Below are 19,978 nucleotides of genomic sequence, written 5' to 3'. Positions count from 1 at the left end.
CCCATGATGTATCCACTGACAAATTATCATGCCACTATAAGTTATAGTTGCTGAGATATGGACCTCCACCATAAATTTATGCAAAGTCACTCATGCGGAAAAATGTAGGTCAAGATGACCTAATTCTGGTACAGGCGTTTGTGGTTACCCATGATGTATCCACTGACTAACTATCATGCCACTATAAGTTATAGTTGCTGAAATATGAACCTCCATTATCAATTTAACCAAAGTCATTCATGCAGAAAAATGTAGGTCAAAATGACCTAATTCTGGTACTGATGTTGTTGGTTACTTATAACCTGTACAATGACAAATCATCATGCCATTATAAGTTATAGATGCTGAGATATGGACCTCCACCAAAAATTTAACCAAAGTCACTCATGCAGAAAAATGTAGGTCAAGATGACCTAATTCTGGTACTGACGTTTGTGGTTACCCATGATGTATCCACTGACTAATTATCATATCCCTATAACTTATAGTTGCTGGAATATAGGTCTTCACCATAAATTATCATGAAAAAACTAAGTCCAACTTAAGGAAAAAATACGGAAAAATTTGAATTTTTTTTTTCAAAATCATACTTGGGATATAAATTTTTATCCATACTGAATATTGTGTCCAAATTTCAAGAAGACTGAATAAAATTTGAGAAAGTTATTGCAGTTTATAAAACTTTGACATTTGGGTTAACCAAAAGTTGGACGCCGACGACGACGACGACGACGACGGAATCTATGGTCGCTATGTCTCGCTTCGCGACATTCGTCGCAGGCGAGACAAAAACTAGTCTTTTTAAAAAACACATGTAGTATTTTATGTAGTAGCCCATAAATGCATTAAATGCAACTCATTGAGCTGATTGGTCTATTTGTGTCCCTGATTGGTCAGACGTCACAAAAAACATTTCCCTCGACCTGATGATTTTCGCGATGCTTTTCCCGCGCACATGCGCAGATCCAGGATAAACGTCAGTCCTTTATAAATATGCATGAGAATATCGTGTTCTTTTCCTGACCAGTACTTTGTTAATACCGAATAAAATTTCGTCGAATTTGCAAGAATGCTTCATTTTTGGTAGCTTATCATACTCCAGAAATTTTTGTTCGGTTTCAGCTGTGCAAAAATACTGTTTAATACGGCATACATATCTTTAAACAACTGCACTGGCTGCCTGTAAAGCAATATATGTACTTACATTTTATCAATTCATTTATCATTTTTATCCTTCAAGTTATTAAAAAAGAAATCTCAAAAAAGGGTGGGGAGAGAGACATGCAGGCCCCCTGCAGCATCCTACCCTCCACACTCACACCTCACCTAAGAGTCTAATGTAATATGTACCTTGATGTTATCTTCTTATGAATGGAAATCAAGTGCAAATGAAATAATTTCTATCAATTTGGAATTTTCCAATCTACTTTAGTCTAATGTGGAGTAAAAGAAATACATACTAGTATATTCACTTGAAAGTCACACACAAGTGAATCTTATATAAATATTGCATGTATAGTGTAACATTGAAAATTTTCATCCCAAGAAAACCATTGTCAACCGAGGCGCAGCCGAGGTTGACAATGGTTTTCGAGGAGCGAAAATTTTCAATGTTACACTCAACTACATGCAATATATATTAAATTATACTGAATGTTTTATACAAATACATTTTACAGTAAACCGTGCGCGCATAAATTCCGCGCAGTCGCTATTTTTTGTAATACCACCCGACGCCAAGCAATGTTGACTGTTGCTACGCAGGAGGGCGTGGCTTCAGTAGTGTTTTTTATCAAATGTTTCTCGACGAATCAGATTCAAGTAATTTACATGAAAGTATAATGTAATGTAATATTTTTTCTCCATTGTTGGATCTCAGCCAATCAGAGAAATAGAAATTATTTCAATTATCATGATTATACATGTCTTAAAAATATATATTTAATGAATGGCTTCGATGGCAATATGCATTTTGTCGGGCCGAAGAACTAAAATGTTTGCCTTAGTCCATTAGGCTTTCATGATGTAAGTGGTCCAATATTTTATGACAGTTCCAATATCTCCCTCTCTTAAATTACTGTTTCGTTTTATCCGAACCAAAAGCGAAACATTGTATGGGGAGCCATCCAACGTCCATTTAAAACAATGACATTCACCCTTTTATATAATAATTTAATTTTAGTTGTAACACGTAATTAAACAATGGGTAAAATATTAAATCCATATTATATAACATAACATGCCTACGTGACAATGAGTTGCGTCAAAAACGTATTACTCCGCTTGACGATACTTTTAAAATATTCTCAATTTGAAGCCTTTTTCTGATGAAAAAATCTTATTGCACACACTGAAATTAAATTATAAGGAATAAAGATTATTTCAACTTCTGTTATACGATATAATATAACTTGGAGGCAGTTTACACTTTTTTAAAACCGGTTCTCGGTTAATAAAGCGTAAACGTATAAGCTAAGTTGAACTAGTGCTAATTGTAACGGGGACCGTTACAGATGTTCCCCAAACGCTCCCCACCTCCCTTTTGGTGCCATATTCCCTGTAATCTCTATTAAATAAGAAATACTTTATGGAATTTAGACATAATGAGTCTTCCAGAAAAATACAAAATATATTTAAAAATAGGCATTGCACGCGTGTTCATTTGCGTAACGACCATATTATCTTGTCTACACTATCTAAAATTTTAATATACTTAATATCAAAACATTTAATCCATAAGTATTAAAAAATACACTCATTCGAATGTATTTTTAATTTTACTCATTTTGCGTGCACACACGTGCAAGCACGTGCATAATGACTACACCTTCTTTTAGAAGTCCTATATATATATCTATGTTCTAAATCCCATCCTGTTTCGTTGAAAAACAAAGGAGTTATAGCCATTTGAATTTTCAGCCAATCAGATTGCAGCACACATACATGCGCGTGATTTCATAAATTTTTATCTTTATCGTATTGAAGGGTATCTAAATGAATGACTATATTTTAAAATTCCAAACATTTCGTCAATAAACAAAGGAGATATAGCCATATAAAGTTTCAGCCAATCAGATTGCAGCACACGTGCATGCGCGTGATTTCATGATTTTTCCTATATCATATTTTAGGATATCCCAATGCATGACTATGTTTCAAATTTCAATGCATTTCGTCAAAAAACAAAGAAGATATAGCCATTTAAAGTTTCAGCCAATCAGATTGCAGCACGCGCGCATGCGCATGCTTTCATGGAAATTTTTATATATCATGCTGTAGATCTTTATAATGTAGGACTATGCTCAAAATTTCAAAAGATTATGACAAGAAACAAGAAAGATATTGAGACTTTAGTTTCAGCCAATCAGAGCAAAGCGCACGTGCATGCGCGTAAGATCTTGCTATTTTGACCATGCCATCTTGTCTATACTACTAATGTATCCTTATATTATGAGTTTCAAAAAAATTCTTCCAAAAAAAGAAAAGTTACAGTAATTTCCATTATATTGGTCATTTCTCGTGTTGCACGTGCGCGCTCTTGCAAGCACGTGCGCGCAAAATGACCTTCGTTCGGCAAATCTACATAACATGTCTACTGACCCTAAAAACATTTTACCTTAGTCGGATGTATAGTTTACAAGATCACTCGAGGACAAAATTTTCCCAGGAATAATAATAATAATAATAATAATAATAATAAGAAACAGAGTAAAAACAATATGTTCCCCAACTTCGTTTGGGGAACATAAATATGCCTCATTTCTTAAATGTAAATGTACGTGTACCAGGAAGACATTGAAACTCCTAAGAGTCCAATACGGTATGCCCTCCATCACACCTTACTCAAGCGATCTTTAAATTTGTATGCTCTTTGTAATACGATGGAATCTAATGTTTGGCTTTTTCTTGGTAAAACACCCTTCTATTTATAAATCAGACATGAAAAAGCATTTACCCTAGAATTAAATTTCCTTGGATAATCAAGTCATTTTACAAAATATTGCTCGTTCTTTTGTTTTCAAGACCTTTTCTACCTTCCAGTCGTTCGTCCTATTTTATGTCTACTTTTTGAAGTTCTGTCGTTCTCCACTACACACTTTGTTGCAGCTCCTTTCAAAATATTGAAATCTATGTACATGTATTTATATGGATGTTTGTAGGTAACCAAAGAATTCAATATTGACTTAAAAGTTTTGATAGCAACAACAATTTTCAACACAGTGATTTGTTATGTCATAGGCAATAACAATTTTGTCATTGACTAGTGTACCATAATAATTACCTTTATTATAAGTATTGAGTCTGTTAAAATACTCAGCGAGATACACAGATTTAAAAATATTTCCATTTCTAATTTTTTTCTCTGTGATAACTCTTTGAAAGTTGTCGGAGTTTATTTCTTGATAATTCTGAATGTAAATTAGGCAGGTTGATAGGTCAGGAGCTAAGGAGGCCAAATATGCATGTTAATCTCCTGCCGCTGTCATTGTGTTTGACGTCTGTGGGCGAGGACTATTGAAACTGGCATGGGAGTCCTCGTGTAATTTAAGTCTATGTCTACATTTTAAAAGTCTAAATCTACAATTTTATTTCACAATGAAATGGAAATATAAGGAATCACTGTCTAGTAAGTATAGTATGCCAGGGACATCAACGATAGTGGGAAACATGGGATAATTTATGCATAACGGGCTTCGCAAAATTGCAAATTATACCATATTTCCAACTATCATTAATGCCCTGGCATACTAAACGAACTAGACAGTGATTCCTTAAATATCCACTGACCTAGAATTTCGAACATTTTGTGACAGTTTGTTCCATTAAAATGCAGATGAATATCTAAATGAACGTTTGAAATTTTCTTTTTTGGCTCGTGGTAAATACAATATGTTTGACATAAAATCATTCGACCTGGTTTGGCGACAATTGACATCTCTTGTATATTGAAACACATTCAAATAATCTGGCATTTGATTGTTTAAAACCTTAAATAGAAAAATGACCTGTCTAAACATAAAATAATCCTTGATTGGCACCCAGTTTAAACAGGAAAATAAAAAGGTAGTAGGAGTTAAAATATCTCGAATGTTTAAGAGTATCCTAGCTGCCCTCTTTTGAAGTTTGAATAACTTTTCTAAATACATTTGATTTTTCACATTGCACCAAACAGTGGAACAGTAAGTAAAATGCAGAAATACAGTACTATTTAAAACCTTAATTAAAGCATTTGGTGGCATAAAATGACTCAATCTCTTAAGCACAGCAAGTTTTCTTAACATTTTATTTGAAATAAACATGGTAAAGTCAACATAAACATCCCAAGATAAGGTATTATCAATATAAACACCAAGTAATTTGGCCTGCTTCACAAATTCAATTTGAACATCATTAAAATTTATATGATTTCTACATTTTTGCAACCTTTTGGATGTGCCAATAAGCATGCACTGCGTTTTTTGGAGATTTATACTGAGCTTATTTTCTATCATCCATTGTATTCCTTACTCTAGATCTTCTTGAATTTTTTTTTCTCTATAACGTCTACACATTTATCGCTTACATCCTGCGAGATGTCGTCTGCGTACATTGTAACTGACGAGTGTTTAAGACATTTTGAGTAGTCATTAATATATAAAATAAAAAATAACGGTCCTAAAATTGACTCTTGAGGGACACCTAAAGATATATCTTTCTCCAGAGACAAAGCACCTCGCCAACTGACACATTGCTTACGATTTAAAACATAAAATTGAAAAAATTAAAAGTATTTTCACAGATTCCAAATGACCTCAGTTTGTGTAAAAGAACTTTTTGATTGACTGTATCAAAAGCCTTACGCAGGTCAATAAAAAGAACTCCAGTAAGTTTTCCGTCTTCCATTTTTTAAACCATTTATCAGTTAGATTGTCTAGTGCTCTTTCACATGAGTGACCTGACCGAAAATCTGATTGACTTTCAGTTATTAGTTTGTTCTTTGATAGAATTAAAAACATGACGCTCAATAATTTTACTAATGACTGGCAAAATAGATACGGGTCTGTAATTGTTAAATAGATTTTCATCACCCGCTACACCCGTACAATGGAACTACTCTTGCTCTTTTCCATGGATCAACAAATGTACACGATGATATAGATTCATTAAAAATAAAATGTAATATATCACCTATATGATTAAAAGACATTTTTAAAAGTTTTACAGACAAACCATCAATACCCGTGGCTTTCGAAGATGACACTTTAACAATTTCATTTGCAATAAATTCAATTGTGATTTCTGGAATTCTTAATGAACCTGGCGGTTTAAGTTGTTCTACTTCCGGTAAAGAAGAATCAAACTGTTTTCCTAGTTCATATCCAATGCTACAGAAAAAATCATTGAAATAGTTAGCCATAGATTCAAAAGATGTTAAAGTTCCACTCTCCGTTTGTAATTGTGTACATGTTGAAGAATTTTGCATTGATGGTAGAAATTGTTTTATTCTAGACAACATATCTTTTGGTCGATTGGTACATTGATCCATTGCTTCTTCTACAAAGTCCCGTTTCGCATCTCTGATCTTGAGAGTAACACGGTTTCGGCTGGCCTTATAAAGAACCCAGTCCTCCGCTGATTTCGATTGTTGTGCTTTTTCGTGTAGATAATCGCGATTGTGCATTTCAGTTAAAATTTCATTATTAATCCATTCCTCTGACTTAACATTTATCCGCCGTTGTTTGAAAGGTTGAAAAATTCTGCATTAAAACATCCCCCATTTGATTTACGTCACCACACTTCTTGATTTCATTCCAATCAACCTCACCGAGATCTTTGTGAAATTGGCCTTCATCTAAATCCCGAAATATTATGTTAACATGACTGTTTGTGCCGCTCTTTATTTTTCCTCGGACAACATAAATTAAATGATGATCGCTTATACGTATATGTATATTTTGCCTGGTTGGCATATATCCTTAGGTTCGGACACATACATATAATCAATGAGGGTGCTGGAGTCTTTTGTTACTCTAGTGGCCTCTTTAATTATATGAGACAGTCCCTGAGTTTTCATAATATTTTTAAGATTTGAGTTTTTATTTTCGTCCACATTAAAGTCACCCATGACTATAACGTTATTATTAGAAGTTATTGTCGTCTCTACATACTTCTCAAAATGTTCAAGCCATTCACATTTGGAATTGGGTGGTCGATAAGCCATTATGCATGTTAGTTTAGGAGAATTTTCTATTTTTAGGCAAAAATTTAAAACTTCGATTTCTTCATGTTGTTTGATTTCGGTGAAATGGAATTTATTCCCCCGCCACGTCTGTCACGTCTTATCAGTCTATAGCCATTAATAGATAATTCATAGTCTGATATACTGTTGTCAATCTTACTTTCAGTAACTGCGAAAACATCAAAGGAACTCTTCCTTAATAAGATTTTAACTTGATCTAATTTACTAAACAAACCACATACATTCAAATGCCCAAAAGAAATGCTTTTCGGTAGTGAATTGATAAAATCGTCAGCTGATTTGCTAAGATCGTAATTCTTTGATATATTTTCAACACAGGAATCACAAATCCTTTCTGAAATATCAGGAAAATTGGAAAGTTCTTGTTATAACACAAATATTTTAGATCGACGACTGATCATTATGGCACCAGTTCTTCATCATCTAATCTAATTTTATCAATACATTTTTGGTTTGAGAGTTTGAAAACCGAGTCTAGCTTCTTAAATCCCTGGTAGTCCTGTAATAAATGGAGAGACTTTGTACTAATTGACATCATATAGAGGTTGTCCATGTTTGTTAAACCAAATTATTCGCTCAGGTTGGAGGATATTTTGTTATGCAGTTTTGCCTCAATATTATACATTTATTGACTGAATTCGAGGGCAACATGCGTTTTGTCGGACCCAAGAGCCAAACTGTCTGCCTGAGGCCGTTAGGCCGAAGGCAGACAGTTTGGTTCGAGGGTCCGACAAAACGCATTTTGCCTGAGAACTCTGTCAATAAATGTTTTGTTATACCTCTCATCTTATTTTATTTTATTTTTTTGATTTACGTGTATTTTGTTCTTTATTCCGTGATGTAACATCAGATCTATCACTGTTTAACACCAGTGAATGAAAATGAGATTACGCTCCGCCCATTCTATGACGTAAGCGGTCCAACATCTCTCCGAGCGGTCCAACATCTCACTCAGCGGTCCAACATCGATTTTTTTAATGCCCGCTCAGCAAAACACTAAAAATGTTAGACTTTTTTTTCGTATAGAATTGTATAGGAACAAATTTCTAAAGGTATAGCAATATAAAATAGTAGGTTTTTCCACAAGAGGTCGTCTCCGTTACGCTTGCTGTAAAGGGTTGAATTGTGTGAATTGTAAGATCCCATGCTGCTGTTTCTGGGTAAGATGTGTCCTTTGCTTTTGAATTCGGAAGTGTTGTTTAACCTCTGCTACGGCGGCTAGAGATGTATCTCCTGATAATACGATGAAACATTAATTTATCCAATTGCAAGTATGCAAGTATGACAAACTTTTCTGCTGGTAAACTGCTGTGTGCTTTTGTTGATCAATGACTCGGTAAATTTTGGGGATAGACACAAGTTTTCAGACATAGTTTACATTGATTCCTGATGTGGACTTCTTAACTTGATTTTCTCTCTCACCGATTTTAACTATTTACATCACTGTTGCATCATAAGAAACCTTAAATGGCGAGTGATATTGTATCTACATGCATTCAATCTTTTAATACATACCGTTTTAGCATGATAAGAGGAGGGCGTTGCTTGTTTAATGATAGATTCAGCTTTATTTTTCTACCTGAATTTGACATAATTGTAATGGCAAATGAATCGCAGGGTTACCTTAATAAAATAAAATTAAAGATTGAAAATCCACTGTAAATTGGGCGGTTTATGTTTTTAAAACTCTGCTTATGCTAGATCATCAGTAAATGATCATCATATAAGTTACATATTTTGAATGATTAGAATCCTGGTTTTCATTGCTTTTGAGAAGCCTTTTCTCCATGCGGATGTTATTGAGTTTCTGAACAAGTCTTCAATGTAGGCCTTTCAGCAGTTGCAACTTGCAAGGTTATATCATGTCTGAATTTATTTTAAATAATTTCCCTATCATTAAATTGATATCATGTAACTCTGTGGGGAATAAAAAGTCTGCCGACAAAGCTTAGGCCTCCTTTCTACTCAATGCTGATCATCTATTGAATCGATTTCATTTCTAGAAACGAGGTATATGGAGATAACGAACAGTATTCAAGCTCAAAGTCCATTAAACAATACAGAATAGGAACAGAGCAAACATAGATCTCTAAAACATCAGAGCTGGGATCAGTTGCTATGGAGGAGTGAGCATCCCATGCTGACCGGTCACATTGACCGTGTACCCCTTGAAAACCATGTGGACTCATGTGCCGGTAAGGCTTGACTTTTGTGCATCCATTTTGTTGTAAATGAGATAGTTGATCGGTTAGCACTGATCATAATATTCTGCCTATGGGTTGTTTGCTTTTGCAAATCTCCGAAAAATCAGCAAAATGCCCCCAAACTGTCCCATGTCAGAATCTGTGAAAAGTTCCGACTTTACACCTGTCATTTTGAGAGCTGATTGCCTTGCAATACCGTATAAAATGTGCAGGAACATGTTGATGCATGTCGATGTTAAGGCATAGATTTCTGAAGTCTACAAAGACATCAGATAATTAAGGATAACATCTGATTCCATGTACATGTAAAGTTTGCGATATTCCCTTAAATTAGTTGTTTCAAATGTTTCCCACGTGCAGTCTAAGCATAGCTGTATTCAGATTCCGATATACCATGATCAATTGGTGGAATCGTAAAAAGGTGATCTTTCTAATAGAAAAGTTTTGTTAATTTCTCCATACTGTACATATCTTCAAATCTATTAAAAAGAAATAAACAATGGCATACATTGCAATATATGAGACATTCAAACTTGATCATATTTGGAAAGAATTCTCTGACTAAAATTGTCATCCTCAATGCATGATAGGTCTGTTATAAAACTTTCTAAAATACAATCACTTTTTAATCCAACAGTCTTCAAGATGGTAGACATCAGAAATTTGCGCGCGAGCGCTGCGCTGCTGGACACCGCCCTCGTACTATGGGGTTTGAATATTATGTCTATTCCAGCCGCACATATTACGGATTTCATAAATGCATCTGCCAACGGTGTTCCTGGACACCCTGCGATGAGGTTTCTGCGTTGTAATGAATAAGTTTGTAACATTCTTTCTCAGGTTACTTGTCTTTAAAGATATACGTAGCGTTTCATAACACGAACAACGTATAAACTTTCATCATAAGGATGTATCAATTAAATGCAACCTTTGACCTCTTTGTGCTGACAATAACGTTTTGTCCTGACATTAACATGTAACAAGGGCAAAAAATTTAAAGGTTCTAGAGATTTCAAAAAATCCAACGCAATATCTACCTTCCATGTAACACTATATTTAGGTGAAGCAGGTTTTATTATAAAAACACTTCTCAAAAATCTACAAACTAAATGATGTGAGCCAATATTTACAGAGTTTGTAAATTGTAAAAACGGAGATAAATCACTTCTGGCGGCATTCAATCCGCTGAAACCCAAGTCTGCTTTATACAATTTTGTCAAAAACGCCAAAAAATATTTACATTTGCGTCAAAAATATATATTTTTCTTTGCTGACAATATAACATCCATTTTTGGTGATATGTCCAATATTGATTCTTTGTGGATTCCCTCTGTAAGGAGAGTAGTATGTCGATAGTGTCCGAGAAGCCTCGGTTCTGGAGCGATAATTATCTGGACACACGCAATCTCATTTTGGGTATTGGATGTACTTTGTCTGGATTGTTCGGTAGCGTCTATCGCTATTGCGTGTTTTTAAGGGGCATATGACACATATGCTGAAATTTTTCTATTGTATCGGGATGCAAACACATGAAAATCTATGTCACAATTCCCGTATAGTCTCGTAACCTCGTCAAAAAATCTCTGGATCAAGCATCCATTCCATATCAGAATTAAAGGTTCGTGAAATGTAATAAGCTTCTTCATTTTCTTTACCAACTTTATGACATGCCATTACCCAAATGTTTCTATTTATACAACATTCTATTCCCATAGCCAAACATGTATACTGACATTTAATTTTCTTCATTGTTAAATAAAATTGGGTTTGGTGAACACATTTGATAGGGAAATTCATCAAATTCTATGGAATGCACTCGAACAGTTGAGTACTGTAGCATCAGAAGTTATTTCTGTCCACGCTTCAACACACTGGGATATTTTCCCTGCTTGGAAATTATCATTTGTGTTCATGAAATTCATATCAAGTTTACTCACTTCTTTTGAAGTTTTCATTTCCGCTGTTTGTATTGAGTGCTCGGGGCCTTTTTCCGGAAATGAGGAGTGGATTTGTAGCCTAAAAAATGGGACTGTTTTCCCGATCCTCCGTACTGAGTGTAATTTCACTTGTATCCTTGGCCAGAAGGTTTCCTGTTATAAGGTTTTCTATCCTTGGGAAACGTTCCGGATATCTTCGACCCTACTTTATTGCCTTTAGCAATATCTTCAACAACTTTCCCAAGGTCGTCTCCGTGCAAGTTGTCAGTCACCGGATGGTCACTGGAGCACAAAGCCTTAAATTCCTCGTTTTTGTCCGGCTGATCGATCAGCTCTCTGCGCCGATATGAAAAGCCACAATATCATTAATTTGAGGCTGTCCATCGCCTGAGTTTCGTAACCTCGCTAATCGGAGCTGTTTCACCCCTTTTTTGACTTAAGAAGTATATCCAACTCTTTTAGTTGTTGAACAATAGCTTTGCACACTAGTACCTGATATTTTTGAAGTCGGAAATCCTGTGTTTTGACGTGCTCAGATTTCGCTGTTTACTTTAGATATGACCAGATTTGCGACATTTTTCAGTCTGCTATACTTTTCAATGATCTCCTTTATTTTGTCATTGTTTAATTTTGTCTGCGTGCCTTCATTCACGACTTTCGCCAATTTCTCATATATTGGTTCACTACATTTGTCATCAGAACCAAAACACTCTGCCAAGAGATCGTCTGGATCACTTTCTTTTTCCTCCGTCACTTAAGATAGTAGCTAGTTCCCCAAATTCGACCCAGAATCTGACTTACTACAGTCAGGTGCCTGCTTTTTACTTGTTGATGCAGACTGGGGATTATCCAGCGCCTTGCGCTTCTCTCTCTTATTTGTTTGTTCGCCATTCATACGTTCTTGCATCTTTTGTACAGTTTGTGTAAGACACAGCATTGCTTTTTGATTTCCTGATATTACATTGTGGCAACTAGTTCCACAGCTGTCTCAGGTGTGTCACCTTTGAGATCTTCATAAATACAACCATTGCCATCGACGACCATTTTTCAGAGTCTGTGCTCCTGTCTTTGGGCGCGTCGCCCCTAGACAATTTTAGATACCGGTATACATGTATAACGTTCAATCAAGAAAGTTCGAAAGAAAGTAAATCCGACTTGCAATCACGAATTGAATCCAAAAAATAGTTCACACATATAACATGTATAATCGAACTAGACTATATAACACTAAATAAGAGCACAAATAAAAACTAAAAAAATCAAGAGCGTAAAAATGTTGCTGCCGTACGAATCAAGTTCGCTTTATCTTAGAATCACGAGGTAAGCATATCATTTCATTTGAGACTGAGGCAACCCCTTGGGAGAAAAAATAAACGTTTAACCTCATGATACGTCACTTGATCATCACTGAGATTATCATCAAGACTTATGAAATACTAAATATATCTGTTGGTTTGTATTTTGCTAGATTTTTTGTGCTAGATCATATAGTGTCAGGTTGTCATGTTGAAATGTTGTCTGTGTTGGATTCAAAACCAGCGTACACAACATATCTTTCTATTCCTTTGAAAAACTTCTATCGTCAAATTCCATTTGATGCTTTGTCGTTTTGAATGACAACTTTCAGTATTTTTCATTCTTGTAGCTAGACCAAATGAATTGTTTGAAATCAAATTTTGTTAATATTAGAAAGATGCGTGAGTTCTAGTTTGATAGTATTTATGTAAATCCTTAAGGCATCAGATCTTTTAGCAAATTTTGTAAAAATTCCAAAAGGAATTGCAATTGCACCCCTTTGTTACCAGAAGCAGAATTTATTCAAAAATCTCTATATGACAAGGAGCAAACACTTGCTGTGGCCTTCAATTAACTCGACTTTTAGCTTAACTTTACTCGATGACATTCTATAAATTAAAAAAATTTACTTTCATTTATATTTGTACTCAGTTTACCCCAGTGAAATTGAAATAAAAGACACAACCTAGACTAGCACATCTGTTTCATATTTTCATATTGTCTAGAAAAAGACTAATGGTAACCGAAGAACTTTATGATAAATACAATAACTTTTCAATCAACAACTTCCCATGCTCATGTAGCAATATACCGATATCAACTGCATATGTGGTTTATATCTCTCAGTTGATTCGATACGCAAGATCATGTTCTACTTATGGACAATTTCTAAAACGAGGTAAAACATTGACAAACAAGTTGATGAGACAAGAATATTGCCCTATATCGGTACACCATGTTTACAAGCAAAGCGATACCCCAGAACTCAAATTTCTTTGTAATATCTTTATGATTTTAAAATTTAAATTAACTTAATAATATAAGACGTCGGCAATCATCTGCGATAAAATTCAGTGCAAGAATAAGTCAACTCTGGTAAATCCATTTTCTCCAAATAAAAATAAATAGAAAAATACTTGTGTGTAGATTGTGTAGAGAACATCGTCAACATTTGAACTGATTTAAAACTATATTTATATCTTTAAAAAAAATTTACAGAAGAAGAGTAAGAGCAACTTACCTGTCCAAAAATGATGAGTTTGATTAACAGATTGACTGTGAAAAATCGATAATTTGATTGTGTTAGATAGCATCCGATCCCACTTATGATGTTTTAAGTCCGTGAACACTAGACTCCTGATTTGTTTTGTTTGAATCAATTAACTTAGCTTAAATACTGTTTGTTATTTCCATTGTTATCTAGATCTTAAGCTTAAATTAAATTAAATTTAATTTAATTTGTGCTTTAGATCCTCAAGAGACTACCTAAATATCAGTATATCACCTCAAATATCACTGTTTTACTGATAAATCCGGTGAACAATTGGAATTCTATAGAAGGAAAAACTATTTGGATTTACTAGTAAACAGGAAATAAAAAGAAAAGGGAAAGTTTACAACCCAGACCCAATTTTGTGATTCTAGGAAAAATATTGACATACATGTACAAAGTATTTTTCTGAACTATTATTGCAATATAAAAACAGGAAGTTAATTTCATTGAAATATGGGGATTCTCTTTAAGTATATAAATATTGTTTGAGGAAATACTTTATAAGTACTTATAATAGTCTTACATGTAAGCCATCTTCAGTTCATATTGGATAAAATTTCAAGTTTTCAGGGAATATGCTTAGAAATAGTTAGAACGATGAATTCTGAAGTATATATTATACAATTATTGACTTTTGATGAGGTCTACTCGTGACTATACAGACCTGGTCAGGTATTGGTTGACGGAGGCCGAAGGCCGAGGTTAACCAATATCTGACCAGGTATGTATAGTCACGAGTAGACCGAATTCAAAAGTCAATAACCGTTTTATTAAATGATCAGGAATTTTACGACACTTTTACACATTTCATTCTTGTCTCCATCAAATAAAACACCCGTAATATATAATTGTCGCCACTTATCTGATTAACAACTACAGCGTTGTACTTAAAAATTGAAAAAAAGTATTATAAAACAATAAATACTCAACCATTTACTTTCAAAAGTTTTTTTTATCTCCTTGGTAATGGCGTTTGACATGTTTACATTCACACCGACACAGGCTTAGAAACACGCAATCTGATTGGTCGAAAAAGCTGTAAGCAAATCTATGGTTTGTCGAGAGGGAAACCCGAATGAACCTCCCAGAATGTCATTTGAGGTGAACTCACTCTGAGGTACACACCAGTAAATGGCGTCTAGACCAATCAGAGAGCACCAAAATTCCTTATCATTTAATAAATAATAGTATTGTACGCGTCCTCTCTGTTATAACCATTCTAGGTTTAAAACATTTGACGTTTAACTCTTGGTTGTAATTGTCAATTGTTAAACTCCAGTTTGTTTTGATATTTCCTTCTAAATTCTCCCCCTGTGATAATTTCTGAAGTAAATCATTTGTGATTTTTATAATGAAAACTTTATCATGTCTCTTAAGTATCGAAATCCCTAACTAATGAAAACCATAAATATTGTATGTTTATAAAACTTATAAAACCCAAGAACCAAACTGTTTGCCTTAGGTCATAAGGCCGAAGAGACAGTTCGATCCGAGGGTCAACAAAACGCATTTTGCCCAAGAACATAGTCAAGAAATCTTTTATTATACCTTTCATTTAAATTTTTTTTTAAATACGTGTACTATTGCACTGTTTTCGGTGATGTAACCTCAGGTCCGTCACTATTGAACATCAACGAATGAAAATGATATTAAACGCCGCCCATTCTGTGGCGTAAACTGTACAACATCTCATTGACTGATCCAGTGTCTCATTCAGGGGTCAAACATCGATTTTTTTTATGCCCGCTTAGCAAATCAATAGTTATGTTAGACGTTTTTCTTGTATATTTGAACAGGAACAAAGATGTCGGTTCACTTTTTGCATCAAATGGCCCTGTAGATATACCAATTAATTGATCAAACTTGATTTTCTATTTGAAGCATTAAAATAAAATAGAGACTTGGTGCTTTCATATCCTATTTAAAAAAGTCTCCTCAAAGCCCTTATGAAATTGCAATGTTCTTGAATTGTTAGGTAAACAGGTATAATTGAGTGTTTTCAGTGAAGAAAAATAATATGAGCGCACCCTCTGATCTAAAAAATAAAACATGTCTATGAATCTTCAGATACAGTTCTATCATTTACTAGTTGCATATTTTAGATCAGAGGTTGCGCTCTACATCAAATGTCAAAAAATAACTTTAAAATTGTCCGTTTTTTTTTTTTTAGACTTTTTCGGAATATGAAGAAATTGAAGCATTTAGTGATGTCACAATGCATTAACTAGCCAGAAAATGACGTCATTTTATAGGATAGCAGTCACCAAAAACCTAAGTGATATTTTAATGCATTCTTAAGTTAACTAAAACTTTGCAGTTTCAGATTTTCATAAATTCACAGGGCCAAATAAGGCGGAAGTGAACCTTGTTCTTTTGAAAGGTATAACAATATACAATGTCTTTCTTGAATACAGATAGTTGCTTTAACTTAGGAAAAGGTGCAAATCTTGAATATACTTGAAATATTGTACAAAATCTACTTACATGATAGTTAAGAGTTGCATTCAACCTCGGTATTGTAAATTTCTTCCTTGAAAAATAAACAACAGGAAATTTATTTTAAACTAAGGAAATACCTCATTGCACGAGGTTTACTAAAAGGTCATGCAAAAATTATGTTATATTATTATACTTAGGATAATCTAGTATTTGAATTAATGATTGAGTGTATGTATCACTGAAAGAAAACAGATGAATTAACAAAGCAGCAATGTGTGTTAGTAAAATACCCAGACCTGCTGGGTAAAGCTGAGATCAAAAACCTGGATGTAGGGTTCGTGATCGATGCCGTACTATAAATAGCAAAGGTACAGTATAGAAAAGTAAAAAAAGGCGTCAAAGCACATGCTTTCGTTGAAACAATATAGTACCATTGAGAGACGATATATTTTTGCACTCAGTAAAAATGGACAATTTGTTAATTTTTGTCATTTTGAAATGCCCCCTCTGGTAAAAATACGGTAGAATTTTGAGTTTCTTACACATAATGTACACAATAGTATAACTCATTATATTTAATAGTTTAAACAAAAAATCTATTGTGGTATTTGTATAATTTGCTTTTAAGTGCTAAAACTTGGCATTTTTCTTTATAATCCTATAGTACTTTGAGACGGTCCCTAACAATACCTGGACTTTAGATTTTCACCAAACTTGGCATGTACACTGAAGTCAACGCTAAGTTATATATGGTATAAAAATAAAGAGTTTCTCTATTGTAGTTTTCACACAATAATACCCAAGTCGACCCCCTTAAACGTAGTGGGCTTAAATACAAAACATTAGCGTTTTATATATAAACACTGATATTTAAATCGGTGTTCAATAAACAGGGTGTTTAAGGGGATGAAGGATGTATGGTCACGTGACTCAGTTGATTTACGTCATAACCTCTGATAAAATATGTACAAAACGAGATTGAAACCACAGTACTTGTATAATTTTTTTGACTGTTTAATTGTTTGCGTTCACCATCTAGTATAAAAATATCTGAAAACATTCAAAATTTCTTGCAAATATTATCAAATTACGGAATAGATTAATCCACTCTGCCGTTTCCCTACTCTGCGCGTCCAGTGCGTCTTTGACGTCATAGTGGATCTCTTAGTTCAGTAAGATCATACACGGTAAAATCGGGTAGTATAAAATCATAAAAACGGGCCATAATATGTACATGGTAGGGTATTTGTAAATTTCAGAACGCAAAAAATATTTTTACATGGTTGTTGACGGAAAAGTTCTGTGGGTTTATCTTATTTCGCTTATTTCAGGAATGTGTGACGTCATAGTTGGGTTTTCCCGTACTCGAGAAATGTAAACATGACACGTTTTTCTCATGATCATGACTCGTTTAACTTTGCCCCGTGCAATATTGAGCTCAGCTTCACCAATCGATATTTTTACAGTTAATCAATACAATGGCGACCTTGAACTTCGACGTAAATTTTCAAATATTGAATGATAGGATTTTTTACAAATTAATTTTTTTTATGGTTTAAGTTTATATATTTAACTTATAATTTTTCGAATGTGATTGCTGTATTTTTTTAGGTTCTATTTGTTTTACATATATTGCTTGTACAGCGCCTTAGAGTTTAATATATAGGGCGCTTTATAAATGTTTAATAATAATAATAATAACTAGAAACTCTTGTTGCTACAGCAACAAAGAAGGTCTTCCGTTCTCCTCTATTTATCTGTATGAAGGATGTTTTTCTATTTAAAGCAGCTTGGTCCGATTCTAATCGCAATATTCGTTTTTCTTCTTGAAAAATAATTGTCCATAAATTGTTTCAACTTTTGACAAATTATATCCCCAAAGTCTTTTTCTTTTAAAAGATATCAAAATTCAAAAGTTAAACAAATAATTTTTGTTAGGTCACACAAAAGATAATCCTATGTTGATTATTGTTGATATCGCGTGAAATCACCTTCGAAAAATTAGATTTATCTCTTACATGTTTTTCTCATGAAGAACAAACCCGAGCATTTTTTTTTTCACAACAAAGTACATTTATTACCTGTACACGGACATAATTTAGCTCCTTTAAAAAAATCATTTAAAATATCTGATTTCCCTTTATTCTTTAAATATGCATATTAATATAGAAATTAATATGGATTATATTCAATTAATTTCTTAATTTTGAAAAAAATGTATTATGACTAAGGCTTCTACTAATAGAGAAACAAATACTCGGGTTTGAATTGTCTTAATTATTAGATATATCCGATAAACTTATTTTTTTCAAAATTGACTTCACAACAAATCTTAACTTCCGTCAAGAACTACTGTTAGTCAGTAAGGTTTTTGATCTGCGTTTTCCATGTAAGGATTGTTGTAATTAACTATTTAATCAATCTTACAATTTATTTTTATATATTATCTATGTAATGACGTACTTTTATTGTGTAAGATAATATGTGCCTGTTTCGGTTTAAGCGGCTTTAAAGAAAAAGACATACATGTAATAATCAATCAATAAATAGAGAAAATGCAAAAAGAAAAATAATTCCTCCAGCTGGGCTCGAACATATAATCCTCTGTTTGCAAGTCAGACACGCTAACCACTGAGCCATCAAGTTCTACGCCAGATAAGGTATTTTGTAAACTAAATATTCTAAGGAGGAAGGAAAAAGTTTCGTAGTAAAGTCCCGGTCAAATTTCTTAAAAAATTGAGATATTCCCTGTTTGAGGTGATATTTGATGTAGAAAAATGATTGGAATAATTATAGGAGATGTTTGAAGTGAATCAAAGTGCTTGCTGAAACATATAGGTATTACTATTACACTTAGCATATACAGAGCTGTAAATGCGAAACTAATACACGTGGTCAGTTGCAGAGGAAAATCAGCTAAAAAGCCGTAGGCCTTAGAAGAATGTGTGTTTCTCAGAGGGAAGGTACTAAATGATTCCATTTCAATTGGTGAATTTTCTTTAGGGCATAGATTGAGTTACAGAATACTGGGTGTGTTACCCTGCTCGGAAAAACAAACCAAAATCTGCGTAGTCCCGGGGTGCATTTTTTGGTACATGTGCACTCTAATAGGCAGATTACATGTAATTTGTTTACATTATTTGTGATTCATGGGTATTATCTCATCTCCACGTCGTAGAAAGCGAGATAACTGTAATTTATCTAAGCTATATAAATTGCCTGGAAATTGATTTGATAGGAAAAAATCGCTATTTCCAAGATTCATTAAATTAATATTCAATGTAAATAAAATTGAAATAAACTCTACATACAAAGGAGATCAAGAATACTTGGTATTATTATTTCGTATTTGAGCAGGAGAATCGAATGATATTGACAAAAAGTGAAGAAATACCAAATACAATTTTTAATTAATTTTCATGCTCATCAGCACCTAGATTTCAGACAGAAAAAGAATGTAGTTGTTGCCGATACTCATTAGAATTTCATGATATACTTCAGAGACTCACTGTTACACACTCAGGACACTTTCTTTGATGTGTCTTCTACTGCAATCCTTAAATTTCATGTCGATCTGTGGCGTCTTTTG

General features: G+C 33.8%; 1 protein-coding gene across 1 annotated transcript in view; it reads right to left on the bottom strand.

The window, feature by feature from the left end:
* LOC134233424 (uncharacterized) overlaps nt 1–13,965 on the bottom strand; it is a 44,295-nt gene extending 30,330 nt beyond the window's left edge. The window contains exon 1 of the mRNA XM_062715388.1: nt 13,918–13,965. The gene's annotated coding sequence lies outside the window, so the exon portion shown is untranslated. The remainder of the gene's footprint in view (nt 1–13,917) is intronic.
* Between the last annotated feature and the right edge of the window lie 6,013 nt (nt 13,966–19,978).

Source organism: Saccostrea cucullata, unplaced genomic scaffold (assembly GCF_032062105.1).
Source record: "Saccostrea cucullata isolate Sc308-1 unplaced genomic scaffold, CSIRO_AGI_Scuc_v1 ctg3930, whole genome shotgun sequence".
Lineage (NCBI taxonomy): Eukaryota > Metazoa > Mollusca > Bivalvia > Ostreida > Ostreidae > Saccostrea > Saccostrea cuccullata.
This window is presented reverse-complemented; position numbering and strand designations above follow the sequence as displayed.